The 22009-nt window shown below is 35.3% G+C and overlaps 1 protein-coding gene across 6 annotated transcripts in view; it reads left to right on the top strand.

Moving 5' to 3' along the window:
- Positions 1–22009, top strand: part of DOCK3 (dedicator of cytokinesis 3) — a 597238-nt gene that overhangs the window by 141610 nt on the left and 433619 nt on the right. The window lies entirely within an intron of this gene.

Here is a 22009-nt window from a genome sequence, read left to right on the forward strand (position 1 = left end):
TCTAAAATACAAAATAGAAAAAACTTTCAAATAATGTTCAATTAGATGTCTTTGTTGATGATGATATTCTTGTTAAAATATAAATTTAAACAAGACTTTTTATGAATAGATTTTATGTATTCTGTTTCCAGTTAATTTAATCAAACAAAATATATTTTAATTGGCAGTTATAATACATTTAAGAACATTGTTCTTCAGGAATGTATTTGCAAAAACTGCTTTCTCCTCACTCTTTCATATCATGAATATTAGAAGCTTTTATATATTTCTGTAGCTTAATGTTTAACGTATTTTGCTATTTTCTTGTACAGATAAATAATCAAAATGATCATATACTGTTTTTATTAAGAAAGAAAATTGTTCAGAGTTCTAATCATCAATTTTTCCAGTACGATCATTCATTTTATTAGTTTTTATTAGTTTTTAATGATTATAAGAAGACAGTATCTTCAAATTTTAATTCCTTGCAGCCAGGGCATCTTACCCTTGGCACTGTTCACATTTTGGGCCAGATAATTCTTCATTGTGGGGGGCGGTCTTGTGCATTATAATATACTTGGCAGCATATATGACTCCTACTCAATAAATGTCAGTAACATTTCCCCCCTTGAAGTTGTGGCAGTGAAAAATGTAGACATTGCCAAAATCCCTTCTCTACCACTACTCATCAGTAATGCTTTTGTGAAAATAATTTCTGTATTTTATGTATTTGTCTTGATTTAAAATTACCAAAAATTTAGAATTTGAATAGATGAGAAATCTCATAAATTATTGGAAAGTTGTAATTTGTGATATTACATACTTTTTATTTATTATAGGTAATATTTGTGACCTTGGCCACCCTATCACCTTGTTTCCAATACTAGTGTTTGAGGATCATTGTGGAGATGATAGTCATTCAAATTATAGTATGTTTGTAATTAAAACAACAATTGATGAACAGTGTATGGCTTTGAAACCTTGTTGAGTGAGACATGAACTATGACACCCTTAAAATATTATCTACTACTGTATAACAAAGTGTATCAAAATTTAGTGGATTAATTTAATCACCATTTTATCTCTCATTATTTTGTACCTTGACTGGGGCCACCTGGACACTTAGTTATATGGCTATAATCATCTGGAGGATCAGCTGGCTGTGGTGTCCAAGAGGGTCTAGTCACATGTCTGGCATCCTGACAAGGATGGCTGGAAGGCTCTCCTCAGCCAGATCACTGATACAGCTAGACTTTCCATATAGTCTCAAGGCTTCTCCATATGACTTGTCTAGCAGATAATCAGAATTCTGTTTTAGAGTTAAGGAAAGGTGCTCAGAATCTCATACCTATTTTCTAAATTTCCTGCAACAAAGGTGTTTAGAGACTGTAGGAGAGACTACCTTGTGATTAATCTTAGGAATGATTTCATAAGCCAATCAAAATGAAGAAACCAAATTAAACTAATCTTAAGCATTAGAGCTCATTTTTGTCTGATCAGACTCTCTTATTGTCTTTACTTTTGACTAATGACTTCTGAAATTGTGTATTTTGGTAATACCAACTTCATTCTAGCGTCTTAGATTATTGTAGCATTTATTAATAAAATAACTGTATGCCTTTGAATAGCGTGTGTTTGTATTCTTAAACTTTAAAAATTTAACAGCTGGAAATAAAGATAGAGATAACCATTTCATGTGGCAATGATATTTTGTGGAACCATGGTGAAAATTCTTTATTATTTGTAAAATATAATCATTTAATGATTCTACACACTTTAAAGTGATAAAAATGCATTTCTATATATCTTTTATATATAATTCTGTTTAATTGTATATATAATTTTATTTTATATTAATTATATATGTAATTAATATAATCACAATAAGTAAAAATTTCAGTAGGTTTTTTATAGCTGTTCGTGTTTAAAGAAAATTAAAAGGTGACTTATTAGTATGTCTTGAGTTGTGTTTGACTTATAATAAAACTCATAATAGCCTGAATAAAATAATATCTGAACTAGATAGCAAATAGAGCATTCAGAAGTATTAACAAGTGGTAAAACATTTCTTTCTATAAAACAGTTTATAAAACTCTCAAAGCTTAATTGTTTTGTTCTTCATGAATACTTTGTAGTAAAATACTACATTCTTAAAGAAAAACTGGGATGAGGAGCACCTGTGTGGCTCAGTGAATTAGGCGTCTGACTCTTGATTTCAGCCAGGTCATGATCTCATGGTTCATGAGATCGAGCCCTGTGTCGGACACTGTGCTGACAGCGCAGAGCCTCCTTGGGATTCTCTCTTTCTTTCTCTCTCTGCCCCTCTCCTGCTTGTGCATGCTTGCATGTTGTGCGCACGTACACTCTCTCTCAAAAATAAATAAACATTAAAAAAAGGAAAATAAAAACTGGGATGATTATAAAATATGCTTTAAGTTACATATTTTTGTGACTATATATTGAAGTTTTACATTTTAAGAGGATACTATGTAGGAAAAATAAACTACTAAATTTTATACCCAGTGATCTTAAGAATGATAGGTTTTTGTCTTTTGCATTTTTTGAAGGCTTTATTTTTGCATCATACATTCCAGGGTAAAACTTATTTAGGCTTTATAATTTTAGAAATCAAAAGTTTTTGAGACATAATATCTTTTGGTGAAATGTCATGTTACATAATTGTTAGGCTTGCCAAAATATTAGCTTTCTTAAGAGCATACATAAAGAATTAAAAAATAAGAGAGTTAGATAAAATTAAGAAAAGGACAACAGATATTTGATAATTTTGTGTTTTTAAATAAAATATATGCTCATGAGGAAAAGAATGAAATTCTAGAAAGTTTATATTTCCCATTTTGTAATTAGGTTTTATGTAATAACTGTCAACTAGATACCTAGAATTCTGCCAGATAGCTACAAGGCCTTATAGAATGTTTTACATCATAAAAGCAGAGGTATAGAGGCATGAAATTGCAAGGCATGTTCAAGGAATGTTAGATACTCCAAACTGGCAAGGGCATAGTACAGAAAAATGATGGATGCCAAAGCAGGAAAGGTAGGTTGGATCTATATTTGAAGACTCTTATATGCCAGAGAACATAAGGAATGCTAAAGAATTTGGATTTTGTCTCTCTGGCAACAGGGAATCTGCCATTTAACAGAGGAGTGTATCTACCATTGCCACACAGCATAATTATAAAATGGAGTTTATTGGAGAAACAGTAAGCACCTGTTAAAGATACATATTGAAGTATTTATGCATGAATTCTAAAATTCTCTCTAATGTACTGCATTAGGTAAAAATGTGTATGTGGGGATTAATGAATCAAGATTGACAAAATATTGGTACTTATCAAAGCTGAGTGATGTGTTCATGGAGGTTCATTATGTTATTCTGTCTAATTTTGTGTGTATTTGAAATAGGGATAACATTATTACTTCAAAGAATTGTTATGAGGAATCAGTGAACTTATATGAAGCTCATAACAAAGTGCTTATTAGCACATGATAACAGCGCAATAAATGTTTGCTTCTGTTGCTATAACAACTACTGCTATGGTAGTATAGGGCTGCAAGTGAGACTTGAGATCACCTTAGAGGACAAAAAAGAGGAACTAGCACAAAGAGACTGAGAAATGGAGGTTATAATTGGCTAAGGAGAAGGAAGTGTGTTTTTTGTTTTTTACAACATGGTGATTAATGATTTCAAGTACTGTGGAGTAGTGTAGTAGAATGTACTGAGTAGGGGGTATTGTGTTTTACAATTAGAAGGCCATTGGTGATTTTTAAGAGACTCCCTTTATGTGGATCCTGAGAAACTTAACAGAAGACCATGGGGGAGGGGAAGGGAAAAAAAAAAGAGGTTAGAGAGGGAGGGGGCCAAAACATAAGAGACTCTTAAAAACTGAGAACAAACTGAGGGTTGATGGGGTGTGGGAGATGGGTATTGAGGAGGGCACCTGTTGGGATGAGCACTGGGTGTTGTATGGAAACCAATTTGACAATAAATTTCATATTAAAAATAAAAAGAGAATCCCATTTAATAGGATTGATAGTAGCAGAGAGCCAGAGTCTAGTGAGTAGGTAACGGGTGAAAGGAAGGAAGTAGATGTAGATTCTAGGGAGTATAAGGTTGTTGGTTTGGGGAGTAGAGAAGTCTGATGAACATTTTGCATTTGATTTATGTAAAATTCTGGAAAATGCTGATAATTTATAATGCCTTAAACCAGTTTAGTGGCTGCCTACTAATAATGTTGAAAAGAGGAATGGATTACAGAAAAGATAAGAGAAGACTTTTGGGGATGATGCAAATTTCTTTATTTTAATTGTGTATGGTTTCATTGTATATGTACTATATGCCCAAAGCATCAAATTCCACACATGTGTGCAGTTTATGGTATATCAGCAGTGTGTCATATATCAGCTATATCTCAATAAAGTTGTTTAAAAAAACCATTAAATGGTTTTTTACATCAGACCCTGAAGATGTGATTTCACATTCACTCTGAGAATTATCATTTCAGTTTCTCAATTTACTTCTACCTGTGGTGGTTAATTTTGAATCAGACTTGGTCAAATATGAAGTAATCCTGAGAACTTACCTGATGTTATTTTTAAATGAAGGGAAACTATGGTTGTCATCAGTAAGAGTTCTAACTGAAAATCTTTTTAAAATGACTTTTATCGTTGTTACTCAGCTTTGGAATTTTGTGTTTGTGATCTGGAATTTATCTAACAGCCACATGTTAAGTATACTCCATCAATGGGCCTTAATTATTAGTGTGTTTGTATTGTTGTAGGTGGGGAGAAAGTGGTAGAAGTTGAAAAGAATGAAGGCTAGGTGGTATTTTGTGCAAGGCTTACTTGTGTTTGGAAGTCCTCAAGACCACCCTTAAGTTTGAAGATTTGCTATGAAGACACACCGGATTCATTATATAGTTGCTCTCAAAAGCTATGAATTACTTTTTGTATTCTATGAGGAATCTGCAAAGGGAAAAAGATGAATGCAGTAAAGTCTGGAGAAATCAGCTACAGGGTTCCAAGAGTCCTTTTCCAGTGGAGTCACACAGGACAAACCTAATTCCCCCAACAACACTGTAACAACACATGTGAAATGCTGCCAACCAGAGAAGCTTGTTTGAGACCTGGTGCCCAGAGTTTTTATTGTCACTGGTGATATAGGCACCTTCTACTTAGTACATAACAAAATTCCGCACTCCCAGAAGGAAAGCACGTATTTAACATAAACCATATTGTTTGTGCCAAATAGTTTAGGCACAGTGAGCAATTCTTACCAGTTAATGGTGAGAACTCTCCACAAATTTAAGTTTAAATATGAGAGTTTCAGTTGGTCCATGTTTCAGCAACAGTTTTCATTTTTAGTCTTTTAAATTTTAGCCATTCTAATGAATGGGCCAGCAGTATCTTGTTCTGATTTTAATTTTTATTTATCTGATGACTCAAGAGGTTAAAAACTTTTTCAAATGTTTATTGACCTGTTGCCTCATTTTTCTGTGTAGTATCTGTTTATGTCTTTCACTTACATTTTACTGGGTCTTTTTTTTTTTTTTTATAGAGTTATGTGAATTCTTTATTCTGAATACAAGTCCTTGTAAATATTTCTTCTAGTTTGTGGCTTGCCTTTTTCTTTTTTTTTAAAGTTTATTTATTTTGAGAGAGAGAGAGAAAGCGAGCACGCAGGGGTGGGGTAGAGAGAGAGAGAGAAAGAAAGCTGGAACTCTGGAACCATGAGATCATGACCTGAGCTGAAATACTTAACTGTCTGAGCCATCCAGGTGCACCTGGCCTTTTTATTTTCTTACTGTTGTGTTCTGAAGAGTAGATTTTAATTTTGAGGAAGCTAATTTGTCATTTAAGTTTATTTTTGTTTTGGTAGAGCTAATGTTCTGTCTTTAGTATCTTTGTCTAATTCATTTTCTGTCAGTTAGGTTAGTTGTATTTTGTAGGAAATTTGTCAAAAATACTTTTGATTTTTTTTGTTATAGTTATTCAAGCTATTTATTATTTTTTAATGTCTGTAAGATATTCAGTGGTAATCCCTCCTTCATTCCAGATTTTAGAAATTTGTGCCCTCTCTTTTTCTTGATCAAATCTACATAGATTTTTGTTGTTTTGTTGATCCTTTGAAAAAAATTAACAACTTTTGACTTCAAACATTTTTTGGTTGATTATTTCAAAGATCTCTGCTTTCTATTATCCTAGTCATTTTATTTACTTTCGGATTATTCACTTTTATTTTTAAAAGGTGTTTTTGGAAATGCCTGGGTGGCTCAGTTGGTTGAGCATGCAACTTCAACTCAGGTCATGATCTTAGGGTTCATTAGTTTGAGCCCTATGTTGGGCTCTGTGCTGACAGCTCAGAGCCTGGAGCCTGCTTAAGATTCTGTGTCTCCCTCTCTTTCTGCCCCTCTCCTGCTCACACACACATACACACACACACACACACACACACACACACACACACACTGTCTCTCTCTCTCAAAAATAAATAAAAATAAAAACATTAAAAAAATAAAAGAATGAAATTTTGCCCTTTGCAATGATGTGGATAGAGCAATTATGCTAAGCAAAAATAAGTAAGAGAAAGACAAATACCATATGATTTCACTCACATGTGGAATTTAAGAAACAAAACAGATGGACACAGATGGGGAAAAACAGTAAGAGAGGCAAACCAGAAAACAGACTCAACTGTAGAGAACAAACTGAAGGTTGCTGGAGGGGAGGGGGGCAGGGGGATTGGTTAAATAGGTGATGGGTATTAAGGAGGGCACTTGTGATGAGTACTGGGTGTTGTATGTAAGTGATGAATCACTAAATTCTACATCTGAAACATATTACACTGTATGTTAGCTAACTGGAATTTAAATTGAAAAAAAAATTTTAAATGTTTTATTTATTTTTGAGAGTGAGAGTGCAAGCAGGGAGGGACAGAAAGACAGGGGAGCAGAAGATCAGAAGTGGGCTCTGCGCTGACAACAGCAACCCAATGTGGGGCTCGAACTCACAAACTGTGAGATCGTGACCTGAGCCTACATCAGATGTTCAACCAATTGAGCCACTCAGGCACCCCAATTAACTGGAATTTAAATAAAAACTTACACTGTTTTATATTATCTCACAGTTTTTTTGTTTTTGTTTTTTTTTTACTGCTGTTTAATTTTTTAGGCTTTCCCTCAACTATGTTCCTTTATTTGCGTGGTTTTAATACTAGGTCTTCAAGTGTGCTGCTCTTTCTTCCACAGTATTTAATCTTCCATTAAATACCTTGAATGAAGTTTTCACTTAGATGTGTTTTTCAGCTCTGTTATTTCCATTTTGTTCCATTTTGTATATTTATTCCGCTTTCATTATGTTCATGGTTTCTTTTAAATTCTTGAGGAAACTTTAATAGTTATTTTTAACTTCTTTTCTGCTAGTTACCATTGTATATCATTTTTGGTCTATTTTTATTGATTACTTTTTCTTCTGATTATGGTTTATATTTTCTCATACCTAGTAATTTTTTGTGTTTTCTTTTCCAGAATTTTGAAGTTGTGTTGTTGAATTTATTGATCTGAATTTTGTCATCTTCTTTTAAAGAAAGTTTAATTCTTTCCTTTTTTTAAGTAGGCTCCATGTCCAGTGTGGGGCTTGAACTCATGGACCCTGAGACCAAGAGTTGCATGTTCTACCAACTGAACCAGCTAGGCACCCCAGAAGTTTAACTCATTTTTGCAGGCAATTAATTCACTTGTAATTCAGCTTGATCCTTAAGGTTTGTTGCAGTATGTCTACAGTAGCCTTTACTCTAGGATTGTTTGACCTTGCTCTTTACATGCAGTCTTACTGGGTCTTTATTGCAAGACCATGTGTTCACGGAGTTCTTTCATTCTGGTGGGTTAGCATTTAAATGTGTACCAATCTTATGTTTTTTCCAGGAATTGTTTAGTTTACAGATGTCCATTAATTGCTCTTTTCCTAGACTTGTATAGTCTCACTCTGTACGATTGCAGCTTAGTTTTCAGGCAAAGACTCAAGGAAATCTCTATGGGGAATCCTGTAATTCTTAGTCTTCATGATTCCCTTCTGTTCTGTCACACAGAATCCATCTCTTCCACTCTTCTTTACTGATGTGTACAGTGTTTACTAATGTTTATAAATGTTTACAGTGCTTTGCTCTGTGCTGTCCTGTTTTGATCTATAAAGGCCTCTAGACAAAAAGTGTTAGAAAATTGTATGACTCACTTCCTTTGTTTCCCTTCTCCTAGTGATCACACATTACTGTGCTACTGGTTGTCTAGTTTCTGAAAATAGTTGTTTCACATATTTGGTTCAGTTTTCTAGTTGTTTTTAACAGAAGACAGGTCCTGGTTTTCTTTGTTATACGTTATATTTTTGAGATAATTAAGGATTCATATGCAGTTATAATAAATATAAAGAGATCCAAGTCTTCCATTGATAACATCTTATAAAACTGTAGTACAATATAAAAACCAGGACAGTGACATTATTATAATCAAGAGGCAAAACATTTCCATCACCACAAGGATCTCTCATTTTGCCTTTTTGTAGCAATACCCACCTCCCCTCCACGTCTACTGCCGTGTGTTTTCTGGCAACCAGTAATCTGTTTTCTTTTTTTTAGAATTTCATCATTTAAAAATGTATGTAAGTGGAGCCATACAGTATGGCAACATTTTGGAAATGGGAATTTTCACTCAGCATAACTGTCTGGAAATTTGTCCATATTGTTGCATGTATCATTCCTTGGGGCATCTGGGTGGCTCTGTCAGTTTAGCATCTGAATTTGGCTCAGGTCATGATCTCATGGTTTGTGAGTTCAAGCCCTGCATTGAGCTCTGTACTGACAGTGTAGAGCCTGCCTGGTATTCTCTCTCTTGCTCGCTCTCTCTGTCCCCCTCCTTGTGTGCTCTCTCTCTCTCTCTCTCTCTCTCTCTCTCTCTCTCTCTCTCAAAATTAACAAATACACTTAAAAAATAGTGCATTCCTTTTTATTTTTGAGTTATATGTTATGGCATGGATATACCATTTGTTTAACCATTCATATTTTGAAGGTTATCCAAGTGTCCAGTTTTTTGCTATTAAAAGAGAACTGTTATAAACATTTATGTACAGGTTTTGTGCTTTCATGAATAAAAGTTTATATTTCCCTGGAGTAAATGCCCAGGCATGCACTTGTTGGTTTATAGGGTAGTTGCAGATGTAGTTTTTAAAGAAACGGTCAAACCAATTTCTAGAGAGGTGGTACCATTATATATTTCCACCTGCAGTGTAGGAGAGATCTAGTTTCTTGGCATTCTTACCAACATTTGATTTTGTCACTGTTTTCTATTTAGTCATTCTGATAGGTGTAGTAGTATCTCATTGTAATTTTAATTTGTATTTCCATAATGGTTACTGATGTTGAACACATGTTTATTTGCCATCTGTATATGATCTTCACACCTTTTACCCATTTTCTAATTGGACTTTCTGTTTTTAACTATTATGTTTTGGAGTTCTCTATATATTTTAGATACTAGTTTTATATCAGATGTGTGGTTTGAAAATTTTTCTCTCCATCTGTATGCTCTTGAACAGAGTCTTTCACAGAGGAAGTTTTAAATTTTGGTGGAGTGTGACTTGAGAGTGTTTCCTGTCATGGATTGTGCATTTGGTGTAAAATCTAAGAGTTCTTTGCCTTCCCTTAGATTTCCTGAGTAGAAGATTTTCTCTTATGTTTTTTCTAAAAGTTACATAGTTTTATCTTTTAAGTCTTTGATCTATTTGAAGTTAATTTTTAGAGCAGGTTTGATGGTGAGGTTGACTTATTCCATCTATATCTGATTTGTTGACACTATCAGGGATATTGTTTTGTGTATGCATGTCCGGTTGCTCCAGCTTCATTTGTTGAAAAGGTTATTTTTCCCCTATTAAATTGCTGTTGTAAAAACAGCAACAGTATATTTGTGTGGGTCTGTTTCTGGTTTCTCCGTTCTATTCCATTGATCTATTTGCCTGTCTCTCTGCCAGTACTGCAAGTCTTGATTTTTGTAGCTGTCTTGAAATCTGATAGACTGATTTTATTCTCACACTTTATTCTGTTTAAAAATTCTTTTATGTATTCTAGTTTATTTTTCATATAAACTTTAGAAGAATCTTGAGAATATGTAAAAAATCTTGCTAGGATTTTTTAGGGATCATATTAAACATGTGTACTGGTTTGGGGAGAAATGATAGGTTGAGTCTTCAAGTCCATGCACATAGTCTATCTCTTTGGTTATTCAGCGTTTTTGACATTTTCATATACAAGTTATGTATCTGTTTTGTTAGATTACACCTGAGTATATCCTATTTTTGAGTGATTATAAATGGTATTGTATTTTAAATTTCAGTGTGCTCAGGTTCATTGCTAGTATCTAGAAATACAATTGATTTGTGTATGTTTATTTGTGTCCTGTAACCTTTGTTTAACTCTCTTATCAGTTATAGGACTTTTTTTTTTTAACTTCTTGGGATTTTCTACATAGATAATCATGTCATTTGCAAGCAGAGTCATTTTTATCTCTTCATTTCTGAACTGTATGCCTTTTATTTCCTTTTTAAAATTAGTGCTTTATTGGGGCACCTGGATGGCTCAGTCGGTTAAGCATCCGACTTCGGCTCAGGTCATGATCTCATGGTTTGTGAGTTTGAGCCCCAGGTCAGTCTCTGTGCTGACAGCTCAGAGCCTGGAGCCTGCTTTGGATTCTGTGTCTCCCTCTCTTTGCCCCTCCCCTCCTTGTGCTCTGTCTCTCTGTCTCTCAAAAATAAATAAATATTAAAAAAAATTTAAAATTAGTGCCTTATTTCACTGGCTAGAATTTCCAACACTATGGTGAATATGAATGGTGCCCTTGATCTTAGGGGAAAAATATTCATTCTTTCACCATTAAGTATAATGCTTCTTTGTAAGTGCTTTTCATCAAATTAGGAAGTTCTCCTCTATTCCTAGTATTAATTTTACTTAATATTATTTCAGCTTTATTGAGATATAATTGATAAAGTTGTATATGTCTAATGTGTACAAGATGATGACTTGATATATGTATACTTTGTGAAATGATTTACACAGTTAATTGATTAACACATCTGTCACTTCACATAATAACTTTTTTTTTTGCTGGTAGAAATGCATAAGATCTTATAGCAGATTTCTAGTACACGACCCACTTTTATTAGTCATAGTCAATATGTAATACATTAGATCCTCAGAGCTTTTCGTCAGCTTATATAAATTTATTATTCAGCTTATAGCAGAAAGGTTGTACCCTTTGACCAGCATGTTCACAATTTCCCCACTTCCTAGCCCCTGGTAGCAACCATTCTACTCTCTGTATGATTCAATATTTACTTATTTATTTATAAAACATACACTATTTGTCTTTCTATGTCTGGCTATTTTCATTTAGCATAATGTTGCAAATGGCAGAATTTCCTTCTTTCCTTTGGCTGAATAATATTCCATTGTGTGTATGTGTGTGTGTATCCCATCATCTATCTGCTTATCCACTGGTAGACACTTAGGTTGTTTCCATATCTCGGCTATTGTGAATAATGCTATAAGGAATATGGGAGTGCAGCTGTCTCTTTGAGACATGATTTATAGTTAAGATTATATCTTGCAGATACATAGCCAGAGGTGGAATTCCTTGATCATATGTTGGTTCTCTTTTTAATTTTTTGAGGAACCTAAATAGTGTTTTACATAATGGCCAGAGCGTTTACATACCACCAACAGTGTATGGGATTTCCTTTTTCCACACTCTCACTGAGACTTGTTATCTTTTTTTTTTTTTTTTTTTTTTTGATAATAGCCATTCTAACACATGTGAGGTGATATCTCATTTTGGTTTTGGTTTGTATTTCCTTGCTGATTAGTGATGTTGAACACTTTTTCTTATACCTTTTGGCTGTTTGTATGTCTTTGGACATACAATGAAATGTGTATTCAATTCCTTTGTCCATTTTTAAGTCAGTCAGATTATTTGTATTCTGCTTCTGAGTTGTAGGAGTTATAGGAGTTATCAGATTTATGGTTTGCAGATATTTTTGTTTCAGTATGTTTGTTGCCTTTTCATTTTGTTGAGTTTTCCTTTATTGTGCAGAGGCTTTTTGGTTTGATGTAATCCTAATTGTCTGTTTTAGGCTTTTTGTTGCTTGTGCTTTTGGTGTCATATCCAAAAAAGTCATTGTGAAGACCAATGTCAGGGAGCATTTTCCTTGACTTTTCTTCTAGGATTTTTATGGTTTTGGGTCTTATATTTAAATCTTTAATCTGTTCTCAGTTGATTTTTGAGTATGATGTGTAAGGGTGTATTTTTATTCTTTTGCATGTTTATATCCAGTTTTCCTATATAATTAATTGAAGGGAACTATCATTTCCTCATTGTGTATGCTCAGCACCTTAGTCATAAATTAATTGGTTGTATATGTATGGATTTATTTTTGAGCTCTCTATTCTGTTCCTTAGATTTATGTGTCTGTTTTTATGCTAGTGCCTTACTCTTTTGATTACTATAGCTTTTTAATATAGTTTGAAGTCAGGAAGTGTGATGCCTCCAGCTTTGCTCTTCTTGCTCAGGATTGCTTTAGCTCATTGGGGTCTACTGTGGTTCCAGATTAGTTTTAGTATGGTTTCTTCTGTTTTTGTGAAAAGTGCCATGGGAATTTTGGAAGAAATTGCATTGAATCTGTAGATGGTTTTGTGTAGTATGGCCATTTTAACAGTAATTCTTCTAATCCATGAACATGGGATATTTTTTAATTTTTTGTGTCTTCTTCATTTTCTTTCATCTATGTCTTAACAGTTTTCAGTGTACAGATCTTTCACCTGCTTGGTTATATTTAACCCTAAATATTGTATTCTTTTCGATGCTATCGTAAGAGGATTTTATTAATTTTTCTGTCTGATAGCTCATTTTAGTTTAAGAAATGCAGCTTATTTTTTGTATATTAATTTTTTATCTTGAAACTTTAACAGCTTTATCAGTTCTGAAAGTTTTTTGGTGGAGGCTTTATGGTTTTCTATATGTAAGATCATGTCATAGGCAAAACAGAGACAATTTTAACTTCTTCCTTTCCAAATGGTTGTCTTCATTTATTCTCTTGCCTAGTTGCTCTGGCTAGGACTTCTGTGTTGAACAGAAGTGGTGAAAGTAGGCATCCTTGCCTTCTAACTGGTTGTAGAGGTAAAGCTTTCATCAAATATGTTTTCTGTGAGCTTGTCATATGTGGCCTTTATTATGGCAAAGTGTATTCTATCTATACCTCTCCATCTATACCTGAGAGTTTTTATCATAATAGGCTATTGAATTTTGTCAAATGCTTTTTCTGCATTTATTGAGATCATATTTTTATCCCTCATTCTGTTAATGTATGTATCACTTACTGATTTTCATATGTTGAACTATCCTTGCATTTGATGGATAAGTCCCACTTAATAACAGTATATGATTCTTTTAATGCGCTATTTTAAATTTTTTTTTTTCAACGTTTATTTATTTTTGGGACAGAGAGAGACAGAGCATGAACGGGGGAGGGGCAGAGAGAGAGGGAGACACAGAATCAGAAACAGGCTCCAGGCTCTGAGCCATCAGCCCAGAGCCTGACGCGGGGCTCAAACTCACGGACCGCGAGATCGTGACCTGGCTGAAGTCGGACGCTTAACCGACTGCGCCACCCAGGCGCCCCATAATGCGCTATTTTAAAATAAAATTTTAATGTCTATTTATTTTTGAGACAGAGACAGTGCACGTAGGGCAGGGGCAGAGAGAGGGGGAGAGAGGATCCAAAGCAGGCTCTGAGCTGACAGCTGCGAGCCCAGTGTGGGGCTTGAACCTATGAACTGCAAGATCATGACTTGAGCCAAAGTTGGATGCTCAACCGACTGAGCCACCCAGGTGCCCCTTTAATGTGCTGTTGAATTTGGCTTGCTAGTATTTTGTTGAGAATATTTTTGTATCTGCATTCATCAGGATATTGGCCTTTAATTTTCTTGTTTTGTTAAGTCAGCATTACCTTGATACATGACAAAGATGTCTGGCTTTGGTATCAACATAATGCAGACTTTGTAAAATGAGCTTTGAGGTGTTACTTCCTCTTCGGTTTTTTTGGAAGACCCTGAGAAAGATTTGTATTGATTTTTCTTTAAATCTTTGGTAGAATTCATCAGTTAAACCATCTGTTACTGGAGTTGTCTTTGTTCAGAGGTTTGAAACATCTGATTTAATCTTCTTAGTCATAATTGGTTTGTTCAGATTTTCTTTTTTTTAATGTTTATTTTATTTCTGAAAGAGAAAGAGAGCATGAGCAGAGGAGGGGCAGAGAGAGGGACACAGAGGATCTGAAGCAGGCTCTGCTCTTACAGCAGAGAGCCTGATCTGGTGCTTGAACTCACAGACCATGAGATCATGACCTGAGCCGAAATCAAGAGTTGGACACTTAACCAACTGAGCCACCCAGGTGCCCCTGTTCAGATTTTCTATTTATGATTCAGTCTTGTCAGGGTATATGTTTCTAGCAATCTGTCCATTTCTTTTAGGTTAACCAATTTGTTGGTGTATAATAGTTCATAGTAATCTCTTATAATCCTTGTATTTTTATGGTATCAGTTGTAGTGTCTCCTCTTTCATTTAAAAAAAAAAAAACTATTTTTTTCCAGCGTGGCTGCACCAGTTTGCATTCCCACCAACAGTGCAAGAAGGTTCCCATTTCTCCACATCCTCTCCAGCATCTATAGTCTCCTGGTTTGTTCATTTTAGCTACTCTGACTGGCATGAGGTGGTATCTCACTGTGGTTTTGATTTGTATTTCCCTGATGAGGAGTGATGTTGAGCATCTTTTCATATGCCTGTTGGCCATCTGGATGTCTTCTTTAGAGAAGTGTCTATTCATGTTTTTTGCCCATTTCTTCACTGGATTATTTGTTTTTTGGGTGTGGGGTTTGGTAAGTTCTTTATAGATGTTGGATACTAGCCCTTTGTCTGATATGTCATTTGCAAATATAACATTGTGGAGGTTCCTCAAAAATTAAAAATAGATCTACCCTATGACCCAGAAATAGCACTGCTAGGAACTTACCCAAGGGATACAGGAGTGCTGATGCATAGGGGCACTTGGACCCCAATGTTTATAGCAGCACTTTCAACAATAGCCAAATTATGGAAAGAGCCTAAATGTCCATCAACTGATGAATGGATAAAGAAATTGTGGTTTATATACACAATGGAATACTACTTGGCAATGAGAAAGAATGAAACATGGCCTTTTGTAGCAACGTGGATGGAACTGGAGAGTGTTATGCTAAGTGAAAGACAGAGAAAGACAGATACCATATCTTTTCACTCTTATGTGGATCCTGAGAAACTTAACAGAAGACCATGGGGAGGGGAAGGAAAAAAAAGGTTAGAGAGGGTGGGAGCCAAACCATAAGAGACTCTTAAAAACTGAGAATAAACTGAGGGCTGATGGGGGGTGGGAGGGAGACGAGGGTGGGTGATGGGCATTGAGGAGAGCACCTGTTGGGATGAGCATTGGGTGTTGTATGGAAACCAATTTGGCAATAAATTTCATATTAAAAAAATAAAAAATAAAAAAAAACAAAAAATAAAATAAAAACTATTTAACTTCAAGTTAGGTAATACACAGTGTTGTATTGGTTTCAGGAGTAGAACCCACTGACTCATCACTTACGTATAACACCCTGTGCTCATCCCAACAAGTGCCCTCCTTAATGCCTATCACCCATTTAACCCAAGCCCCCTGCCCACCTCCCTTATAGTAACCCTCAGTTTGTTGTGTATGTTTAGGAGTCTCTTATGGTTTGCCTCCCTCTCTGTTTTTATCTTATTTTTCTTTCCCTTCTCCCATGTTCATCTGTTTTGTTTCTTATACTCCACACATGAAGTGAAATTAATATTATGTTTGTCTTTCTCTGACTTATTTCGCTTAGCATAATACACTCTAGTTCCATCCATGTTGTCGCAAATGGCAAGATTTCATTCTTTTTGATTGCCAAGTAGTATTCCATTGTGTATATATATATTGTGTATGTATATACATACACATACATACATATTGTGTATATATATATACATATATATATATATATATGCCACATACATACCATATCTTCTTAATCCATTCATCAGTCAGTGGACATTTGGGCTCTTTTTATAACTTGGCTATTGTTGATAGTGCTGCTGTTAACATTGGGAGGCATGTTCCCTTTTAAATCAGCATTTTTGTATCCTTTGGATAAATACCTAGTAGTGCAATTGCTGGGTTGTAGGATAGCTCTATTTTTTTATTTTTTGAGGAACTTCCATACTGTATTCCAAAGTGGCATCCTTGCCACTTTGGAAACATCTGTTGTTTCCTGAGTTGTTAATTTTCGCTATTCTGATAGATGTGAGGTGGTATCTCATTGTGGTTTTGATTTGTATTTCCCTGATGATGAGTGATACTGAGCATCTTTTCATGTGTCTGTTAGCCAACTGGATGTCTTCTTTGGAAAAGTGTCTATTCATGTCTTCTGCCCATTTCTTCACTGGATTATTTGTTCATTCTCTTTCATTTTTGATTTTATATATTTGATTCTTTCTCTTATTTTCTATGTTAGTCTGGCTAAAGGTTTTTCAATTTTTTGTATCTTTTCAAACAACTAGATCTTAATTTCATTGATGTTTACTAGGCTCTATTTTATTAATTTCGTCTCTAATCATTATATAAACTTCCTTTTCCTAATTTTGGGCTTACTTCATTATTTTTAAAAAATATTTGTTTATTTATGTTGAGAGAGAGAGTGCACATTCATGTGCAAGCTGAGAGAGAGGCAGGGAGAGAGGGAGAGAAGAATCTCAAGCAGGCTCCATGCTGTCAGCTCAGAGCCCGGGCAGGGCTAGATCTCATTAACCATGAGATCATGACCTGAGCCAAAATCAAGAGTTGGATACTTAATGACCCAGTCACCCAGGTGCCCCCTAAGTCATTATTTTTATAGTTCCTTGAGGTATAAAGTTAGGTTGCTCTTTGAGTATTGTTTCCTTATTTTAGGCATTTATCACTATAAACCTTCATCTTAGAGCTGCTTTTTCTGTATCCTATAAGTTTTGGTATGTTGTGTTTCCATTTCTATTTGTTTCAGTTATTTTTTGACTTCTCTTTTGATTTCTTCTTTGGCCAATTTGCTGTTCAGGAGTGTGTTGTTTAATTTCCACATATTTGTGAATTCTTGTTATCAATTTCTAGTTTCATACCATTGTGGTTAGAAAAGATAATTGGTATGCTTTTAGTCTTCTTGAGTTGAAGACTTCTTTTTAAAAAAAATTTTTTTTTAACATTTATTTATTCTTAGAGACAGAGTGCAGGCAGGGGAGGGGCAGAGAGAGGGGGAGACACAGAATCTGAAGCAGGTTCCAGGCTCTGAGTTGTCAGAACAGAGCCTGACATGGGGCCTGAGCCCACGAACTGTGAGATCATGGCCTGAGCTGAAGTCGGACGCTTAACCAACTGAGCCATCCAGGCACCCTGAGTTAAAGACTTATTTTGTGGCCTAGCATGTTCTCTACCCTGAGACTAGTCTGTGTGTGTTTGAGAAGAGTGTGTATTATGCTGCTGTTAAATTGAATATTCTTTATATGTCTGTTAGGTCCATTTGTTTAAAGTGTAATTTAAGTCTAATAATTTCTTACTAATACTCTGGATCTAACCTTTGTTGAAAGAGGGTATTGATATTCCTTACTTTTTTTGGTAATGTTGTCTGCTCTCCCTTCAGATCTGTTAGTATTTAATATATTTAGGTGTTCTGTTTTTTTGGGGTATATACATATTTGCAATTGTTTTATCAGGATGAATTAACCCCTTTGTCATTATATAATCAACTTCTTTGACTCTTGTTTGTGACTTGAAATCTAATTTGTCTGACATAAGTATAGCTAACTCTGCTTTCTTTTGGTTTACATCTGCATGGACTATATTTTTTTTAATTTCCTTTGAGCCTTTGTTTATCCTTAAAGGTAAAGTGAGTTTCTTATAGGCAGTATGTGATTGGGTTATATTTTTAGTCCATTCAGCAACTATATTGCCTTTTAATTGGAGAACTTAACCTATTTAAATTTAATTATTAGTAGGTTAAGGACTTAATAATGTTATCTTGTTAATTGTTTTCTGGCTCTTTTAGTTCACTTGTCTTTCCTTTTTCTCTTCATTTGCGAATTGGTGATTTTTCATCATGGTATGGTTTGATTACCTTTTCTTTACCTTTAAAAAAATTTTTTTTTAAGTTTATGTATTTTTGAGACAGAGAGAGACAGAGCATGAACAGGGGAGGGTCAGAGAGAGAGGGAGACACAGAATCGGAAGCAGGCTCCAGGCTCTGAGCCATCAGCCCAGAGCCCCACGCGGGGCTCGAATTCATGGACCGCGAGATCGTGACCTGAGCTGAAGTCGGACGCTTAACCGACTGAGCCACTCAGGCGCCCCTACCTTTTGAATATCTGTTGTAGGGTTTTTTTCAGCAGTTTCTTTTATTTTATTTAATTTTTAATTTTTTAAATTTTTTTAACGTTTATTTATTTTTGAGACAGAGAGACAGAGCATGCATGGGGGAGGGGCAGAGAGAGAAGGAAACACAGAATCGGAAGCAGGCTCCAGGCTCTGAGCCATCAGTCCATAGCCCGACTCGGGGCTCGAACTCACGGACCGTGAGATCGTGACCTGAGTCAAAGTCGGACGCTTAACCGACTGAGCCACCCAGGCGCCCCAGTTTCTTTTATTTTTTAAAAACAAAACAATTTCCAATTGTTCATGGCTAGTATATAGAAATACAGATTATTTTAGCATATGGACCTTATATCTTGCAACCTTGCTAAACACATTTAGTTCTATTATTTAGGGGGCAAGAAGATTCTGTTGGGTTTTTCCCACAGATATTATGTCATTAGGACTAATGAAAATTTTACTTCTTCCTTTCCAATCTGGATGCCTTTAATTACTTTTCTTACCTTTTTGTACTAGCTAGAATGTTGTAGGTTTTTCTTTGTGGTTGCAATGAGGCTTATATGAAACACCTTTTAACAGTCTGTTTTATGCTGATAATATTTTGGACTTCAATCTTATATACAAATTGTACCCTTTTACTCCTACCCACATTTTATATTTTTCATGTTGCAGTTTACATTTTCATATATTATGTATTCTTTAACAAATTACTGTAGCTGTAGTTATTTTTAATACTTTTGTTTTTTACTCCATACTAGAGTTAATTGATTAATATGCCACTATATAACAGTTCCAGAGAATTCTGAATTTATAAACTTACCTTTACCAGTGTGTTTTATATTTTTATATGTTTTATATTACTGATTTGTTAGTGTCCTTTCATTTTTGCTTGAAGAGCTTCTTTCAGCATTTCTTATAAGGCAGATTTAGTTGTGATGAACCCTCTCAGTTTTTGTTTGCCTTGGGAAATCTTTCTCTGTCCTTTATTTTTGAAGGACATCTTTGCCAGGTAAAGTATTCTTAGCTGGCAATTTTTTTCTTTCAGTACTTTGAATGTATCATCCTACTCTCTTCTGGCCTGCAAGGTTTCTGCTGAATTCTGCTGATAGCCTTATGGGGGTTACCTTGTAAGTTACAAACTTTTTTTTCTCTTGTTGCTTTTGAAATTCTTTTTGTCTTTGATTTTAGTCAGTTTTATTACAATGTGTCTTTGAATTGATCTTTTTGGGTTGGATATTTTTAGGAGACTTAGCTTCATGAACTTGGATATTCAGATCTTTCCCCAGATTTGGGGACTTCTCAGCCATTATTTCTTTGAATCAGATTTCTGTTCCTTTTTTCTCCTTTCTCCTTTTGGAACTGCAGTAATGCATGGATTGTTTCCCTTGATGGCATCCCATAATTCACATAGACTTTCTTTACTCTTTCTCATTCTTTTTTCTTTGTTCTCTTCTGGCTAGATAATTTCAGACTTCCTATCTTTAATCTCGCTGATTCTTTCTTCTGCTGATGTAGTCTGCTTTTGGCACTTTCTTTTACATTTTTCATTTAATTTATTGTAATCTTCTGCTCCAAAATTGTTTTCTTTTTATGATTTCTGTGTATCTGTTGAACTTCTCATTTTGTTTGTGTATTGTTTTCCTGATTTTGTTTAATGGTCTTTCTGAAGTGTTTTCTTGTAAGTCCCTGAGCTTTTTATTTTATTTTATTTAAAAGAATTTTTTTAAACATTTATTTAATTTTGAGAGACAGAGAGAGGCAGAATATGAGCAGGGGAGGGGCAGAGAGAGAGGGAGACACAGAATTGGAAGCAGGCTGCAGGCTCTGAGCTGTCAGCACAGAGCCTGACGCGAGGCCCGAACTCACAAATCGTGAGATCATGACCTGAGCTGAAGTCGGACGCTCAACCGACTGAGCCACCCAGGCGCCCCAGTCCCTGAGCTTTTTAAAAACAACTACTTTGAATTATTTGTTGGGCAAATTGCATATCTGCTTCTTTGGGCTTGGTTACTGGAAAAAATATGTTCTTTTGGTGTATCATGGTTCTTTTATTTTTCATGTTCCTTGAAGTCTTGCATTTCTTTTTTTGCGTTTGAAGAAGCAGTCACTTCCTCCATTTTTACTCACTGTCTTTGGTAGAGAAATACCTTTTGTCATCCTGGATGGATATTCTGAAGCTATCTTAGACCTTTCTTTTGAAGGTACCTGCTCCACACTGCATACTCCTTTTTGGAATGGATTTCTCAAGATTGTGTGCATTCTCTCAATCCTGTAAAATCAGGCCAGTTGCTAACAGTCTCTTGTTTGCTTTACCTAAAGTGGTGCTGAATGTTCAAGTTTCTGTGCTTTTTTCAAGTCCTAAGGAGTTGGGTGACTTTCTGCATGTGTTCAGAAACCATCTACAAAGGGTTACATTTGTTGTTGCCCTTGGTGGTACACACAAGGAGCTGGCCATGGAGTTGGGGAGTTGGGAGGTGCACAGCATGTTGAAGGTGCCATTGCACCAGTTGGGAAGGTTTACAGGTGAGGTGTCCCCATTGGCTCATGGATAGACTTCCTGATGGAGCCTGTAAAGTGATTAGTAGGATCCTTTTATGTCTTTTGGGAGCCCTGACTGCTCTCCTAGCCCCTTCTTGCCCTACAGTTGTGTAGTACACCTCAGTATTCTGGATAGGGTAAGAAAGAAATGAGCCTCTTCAGCAGCATCCCACAAAGTTGAGGAAGCCAGGTGCTCACTCAGATGCTCTCATATTCCCCCATGGGAGAAATCACAGATCTAGAAGTTCTATCTTGGCAGTGATCTGGGCTGCCTCGTGAGGGATAATGCAGGTAAAGTGAAATTGTTCTTCTTACCCTCTTCAGTGCATCTAGTCTCAGATTTGCTTTTTTTTCTCCAACAGTGTGCTGGAACTTCTGAACTTCCACAAGGTCATTCTTGTCTGTGGTTGATTATTAAAAGTAGTTTATTGGTGGGAAAATGATAGAGAACTCCTTCTCCATTTTGCTTATGGTACTTCTCTGATGTTTTTTGCTTTTTTCCTGAGAGTTTTCTTTTTGTCATGAATTGGTGTTGAAGTTTGTCATATGCTTTTTATGCATTAATATTATTATGTGGTTTTTTTCATTAGATTTAATTTGGTAGATTACATTGATTGGTTTTTGAATATTGAAAATAACTTGCATCTCTAAAATAAACCTCATGCATAACTCTTCTTATATATTGGATGTTCTATTTGATAACATTTTAAGAATTTTTATATCTATATTCATGAGGGATATGAGGCTATAGTTTTCTTTTTTTTTAAATTTTTTTTCAACGTTTATTTATTTTTGGGACAGAGAGAGACAGAGCATGAATGGGGGAGGGGCAGAGAGAGAGGGAGACACAGAATCGGAAACAGGCTCCAGGCTCTGAGCCATCAGCCCAGAGCCCGACGCGGGGCTCGAACTCACGGACCGCAAGATCGTGACCTGGCTGAAGTCGGAC

Source organism: Lynx canadensis, chromosome A2, assembly GCF_007474595.2.
Source record: "Lynx canadensis isolate LIC74 chromosome A2, mLynCan4.pri.v2, whole genome shotgun sequence".
NCBI classification, from domain to species: Eukaryota; Metazoa; Chordata; class Mammalia; order Carnivora; family Felidae; genus Lynx; species Lynx canadensis.